Source organism: Aptenodytes patagonicus, unplaced genomic scaffold, assembly GCF_965638725.1.
Source record: "Aptenodytes patagonicus unplaced genomic scaffold, bAptPat1.pri.cur scaffold_170, whole genome shotgun sequence".
In the NCBI taxonomy this organism is placed as follows: domain Eukaryota; kingdom Metazoa; phylum Chordata; class Aves; order Sphenisciformes; family Spheniscidae; genus Aptenodytes; species Aptenodytes patagonicus.
Window position 1 is genome coordinate 62,501 of NW_027472108.1, and position 5,000 is coordinate 67,500.

The window sequence follows — 5,000 nt, forward strand, 5'->3', positions numbered from 1 at the left end:
GGCGCCCTTTCGCCGTGGGCGGGCGGGCGGGCGGGGGCCCGGTTGCCGGGCAGCGGGGCGCGCGCGCATGCGCAGAGCGCGCGGCTGCGGACGCACACCTCCCCCAGCCCGCCCCCCCCGCTGCTCCGGGGCGCCGGAGAGTCTGCGGTCGGGGCGGAGGGGCCGCACCCGCCGGTCGGCGGGTACGGAACTGCAGCGCGGGGAGGGAGGGAGGGCGGGAGGGGGAGCGCGCGCGCGCAGGTGTGCGTGTCGGTGTGTGTGTGTCTGTGTCTGTGTCTGTCTCCGTGTGTGTGTCTGTGTCTCTGTGTGTGTGTGTGTGTGTGTGTCTCTCTCTGAGCGCGCGTGTGCCGCCGGGGGGGGGCGGGGTGGCGTCTGCAGGGTCGCAGATACTTCTTCTAATACATTTGTTTCATTAAAAAAGAAATAATAACTCGGCAATGGACGCCCCGTCCTGAAGTCTCCCGGCAGACGGCGAACTCGCCCCGGGGGCCGCCGCCTCTACCCGGCCCCTCCCCTACCAGCTGGGGAGGAAAAAAGCCGGCCGGGAGGGCAGACTTGCCGTGAGCCGGGGGGGGGGTGGGGGGGGGGGTGGGGGCGGGGCGGGGCGGAGCGGAGCGGAGCGGAGAGGCTGGACGGGGCGGTGAAGCCGGCGAGCGCACGGCGGCCACCGGTTCGGGGCGGGGGGGGCGCGTGCCTGTGGGCGCGTGCGTTGCGGGCGGCGGCGGGGGAGGGGGGCGTTTAAAAAACCCGAAATTCTTAAAAATCCATTCAAAATGACGGGGTGCCCGTCCTTGTACCATGATTCGCGTAAATCCCGAAAAAGGGGAAAAAAAAAAGTTAACCCCCCCGGACCCCCCCCACGACCCCCGCCGCCCTGCTGAAACAGGGACGGGGTGGCCCTTGCGCCAGATTCGCGTAAATCCCGAAAAAGGGGAAAAAAAAAAGTTAACCCCCCCGGACCCCCCCCACGACCCCCGCCGCCCTGCTGAAACAGGGACGGGGTGGCCCTTGCGCCAGATTCGCGTAAATCCCGAAAAAGGGGAAAAAAAAAAGTTAACCCCCCCGGACCCCCCCCCCACGACCCCCGCCGCCCTGCTGAAACAGGGACGGGGTGGCCCTTGCGCCAGATTCGCGTAAATCCCGAAAAAGGGGAAAAAAAAAAAATTAACCCCCCCGGACCCCCCCCCACGACCCCCCGCCGCCCTGCTGAAACAGGGACGGGGTGGCCCTTGCGCCAGATTCGCGTAAATCCCGAAAAAGGGGAAAAAAAAAAGTTAACCCCCCCGGACCCCCCCCCCTACGACCCCCGCCGCCCTGCTGAAACAGGGACGGGGTGGCCCTTGCGCCAGATTCGCGTAAATCCCGAAAAAGGGGAAAAAAAAAAAATTAACCCCCCCGGACCCCCCCCCCACGACCCCCGCCGCCCTGCTGAAACAGGGACGGGGTGGCCCTTGCGCCAGATTCGCGTAAATCCCGAAAAAGGGGAAAAAAAAAAAATTAACCCCCCCGGACCCCCCCCCACGACCCCCGCCGCCCTGCTGAAACAGGGACGGGGTGGCCCTTGCGCCAGATTCGCGTAAATCCCGAAAAAGGGGGAAAAAAAAAGTTAACCCCCCCGGACCCCCCCCCCACGACCCCCGCCGCCCTGCTGAAACAGGGACGGGGTGGCCCTTGCGCCAGATTCGCGTAAATCCCGAAAAAGGGGAAAAAAAAAAAAAATTAACCCCCCCGGACCCCCCCCCACGACCCCCGCCGCCCTGCTGAAACAGGGACGGGGTGGCCCTTGCGCCAGATTCGCGTAAATCCCGAAAAAGGGGAAAAAAGTAGAAATTAGCCCCCACCACCACCCACCCACAGCTCGGCCTGGGGAGAACCGGGCTGGCCGGTCCAGCCGGCTCCGGAGCACGTGGCGGCCGGCCGCCACGTGCACCCGCCTCCGCGGCCGGACGCCACGTCTACCCGCCTCCGCGGCCGGACGCCACGTCTACGAACCTCCGCGGCCGGACGCCACGTCTACCGACCTCCGCGGTCGGACGCCACGTCTACCCGCCTCCGCGGCCGGACGCCACGTCTACCGACCTCCGCGGTCGGACGCCACGTCTACCGGCCTCCGCGGTCGGACGCCACGTCTACCGACCTCCGCGGCCGGGCGCCACGTCTACCCGCCTCCGCGGCCGGACGCCACGTCTACCGGCCTCCGCGGTCGGACGCCACGTCTACCCGCCTCCGCGGCCGGACGCCACGTCTACCGACCTCCGCGGTCGGACGCCACGTCTACCGGCCTCCGCGGTCGGACGCCACGTCTACCGACCTCCGCGGCCGGGCGCCACGTCTACCCGCCTCCGCGGCCGGTGGCGGCCGCTAGGTCTACCCGGCTCCGCAGGTGGCCGCCAGGTCGACCCGGCTCCGGGGCCGGCGGCGGCCGGCGGCGGTCCCCGGAGAGCGCGGACCGTCGCTGTCGGCGCGTCCGGCGAAAAGGGTGGCCACGTCTACCGGGCTCCGGCGGGACTTGGTCGCGTTTCCGGGGCTGAGGGGTAGACGTGTTGTCCCCGCCGCCTGCTCGGAGCTGCCCAAGGGGTCGCTGTTTTTCGCTGCCTCCAGTTACGTCATCGTAAAAGGCGGCGGCGGCGGCGCGCCCCCCCGGTGGGCGGAGGCACCGTTCTTGCAGCTTGCCGGGGGCGGGGACGTGCCTGTCCGTACTATAGGAGGGAGTGGGGACTCGCCTCCGAGAGCGGCGCTAGCCAGCGGCTGCAACGCCCTCGCCTCGGCCGGCCAAGTGGGGCGCTCGGCGGGCGTAGTGGCGGTTCCCCCGGACGGTTCGGCTCCCGCGGGGCAGGGCGAAGAGCGAAGACCGGCGGCGGCGGCCGCCGCCGGCACTCGAACGCTGGAAGGGCGGGGGGAGCGCAGCGGAGCTCGGCGCGGCTTTCCCCCGTCCCCCCGAGGGCCCGATGATGGCGATGGCGAGTGCTGGTAGAGGCCCCGAGGCAGAGGTGCCTGCGAGAGCCCAGCCCGCCGCGGCGGCCGCCGCCGGCTCCTGAGGGCCAGGGGATGGGGGCGGGCGAGGTGGCGGCACCTCGTCCTTTGTTTTTCTCCGGCCTTAAGCCGGAGCCCGCCAAGCGGGCAGAGAGCGGCGGCCGGTCGTGGTGGCCGGCAGCCGGGCGCACGCAGACGGCCGGGGGGTTTCGAGCCTGCCGCGGCTTTCCCCGGCCCCCCCCAGGGAGGAGGGCCTGATGATGGCGCGGGCGAGGCGGCGGCGCCTCGGCCTCCTTTTTGCCGGCGCGAGCCATACGCGGGCGGCCCGTGGCGTCTGGCCTACCCCGGCTTCCCCCGTCGCCGGAGGGCTCGACGAGAAAGTCTGCACGCGGCGGGCGAGGCGGCGGCGGCGCCCCGTCCTTTTTCTCCGGCCCTAAGCTGGAGCCCGCTGAGCGGGGGAAGATCAATGGCAGCCGGTCCCGGTGGCCGGCAGCCGAACGCAGGTGGCCGGGGGGTAGGCTTTCCCCGTGCTCCGATCCCCGGCGATGGCGCGGGCGAGGCGTGGCGCCTCGTGTTTTTTTTTTCTTTTTTCTTTTCCCACCGTGAGGGCGACGGGCAAAGACCGGCGGCCGGTGGCGGTCGCCGGCACTCTGGAACGCTGAAGGGCCCGGGGGAGTCGAGCCTGCCGCGGCTTTCCCCCGGTCCCGGTGACCTCGCTCGAGGGCGTTGTTGTCTGGAGCGGGTGGCCGGCGGCACCTCCCGCTCCTCCCCCCGTCTTTGACCGACTCAGACCCGCAGGCAGCGCCCGCCGAGGCGTCCCCGGGCGCGTCGGGAGAGGCTTCTCGGCGGGCCGGCTCTGCCGGTGTTCAGGCCGGCGTTGCACCTCTCCGCAGACGTTGCCCTCTCGCTCGCACGCAGGGCCCCGCGTCCGCCGCCCAGCCAGCCCTCCCCGGGCGGGCGGGGGAGCGGGCGCGCGCGGCCGTCGCTGTCCCAGGAACCGTGGCCGCGGGGCCTCCGCTTGCTTTTGTCCTCCTTCGCTGCCTTTCCGTACTTACCCGATCGATGAGGCGCTTAGGGCGCGTCGGAGAGGCTTCTCGGCGGGCCGGCTCTGCCGGTGTTCAGGCCGGCGTTGCACCTCTCCGCAGACGTTGCCCTCTCGCTCGCACGCAGGGCCCCGCGTCCGCCGCCCAGCCAGCCCTCCCCGGGCGGGCGGAGGAGCGGGCGCGCGCGGCCGTCGCTGTCCCAGGAACCGTGGCCGCGGGGCCACCGCTTACTTCTCCGCTGTCTTTCCTTTACCGATCGATGAGGCCTTTCGGGTCGCGTCGGAGAGGGCCCCCGGCGGGCCGGCTCCTCCGTGCTCCCCGTCATAGGGAGCAACGGCGGTGTCCGGTGTTCAGGCAGGGCGGTCTCCTTTCCAATTCGCTTCCCGTCGCACGCGAGGTGTTGTCCTCCCCCGAGCGAGCGAAGGGGGCCGTGACGATGGCGGCGGTGTCGGCGGCGGGGCGCGCGCCTCGCCGCGTCGCCGCGCGCCCCCCCCTCCCCGGCTCGGCGGGGTTTCCTCGGACTTCTTTACCGATCCGGGCTGTGTGACGGCCGCGTGGCCCCGTGAGCCCTCAGGTGTCCGAAACCACGCGAGGCGCCGGTGCCGGCCTGCGTCCGGGTGCCCGCGGGTGCCGGCTGCGAGCAGCGCTTGGGCGGCGGGGCGGCCGAGCCGAGAAAAGAGGGGAAGCCAGAAGGGCCGCACCCGCCCGGGTGGGCCCCGAGGCGTGCCGCGGGCGGCAGGGGGGCGTCCCCCTCCGCCGCTGCCGCCGCTGTGGCGTCGGCTCGTCGTGCCGCACCCCCGCCCGCTGCGGAGCGAGCCGCCCCGGCAGGGGCCTCGTTCGCGGGGTCGCGCCCGCCTCGGCGGGTCGCCTTCTCCTCTAGCACGTCCGGAGCTCCCGCGGCAGGGGAGCGAGTCCCTCTGCCCCCCCCTCCCCGCTCGATCGCCTGCGATCTTGCGGCCGGGCCGGCCTACGGGGGCGGGTCAG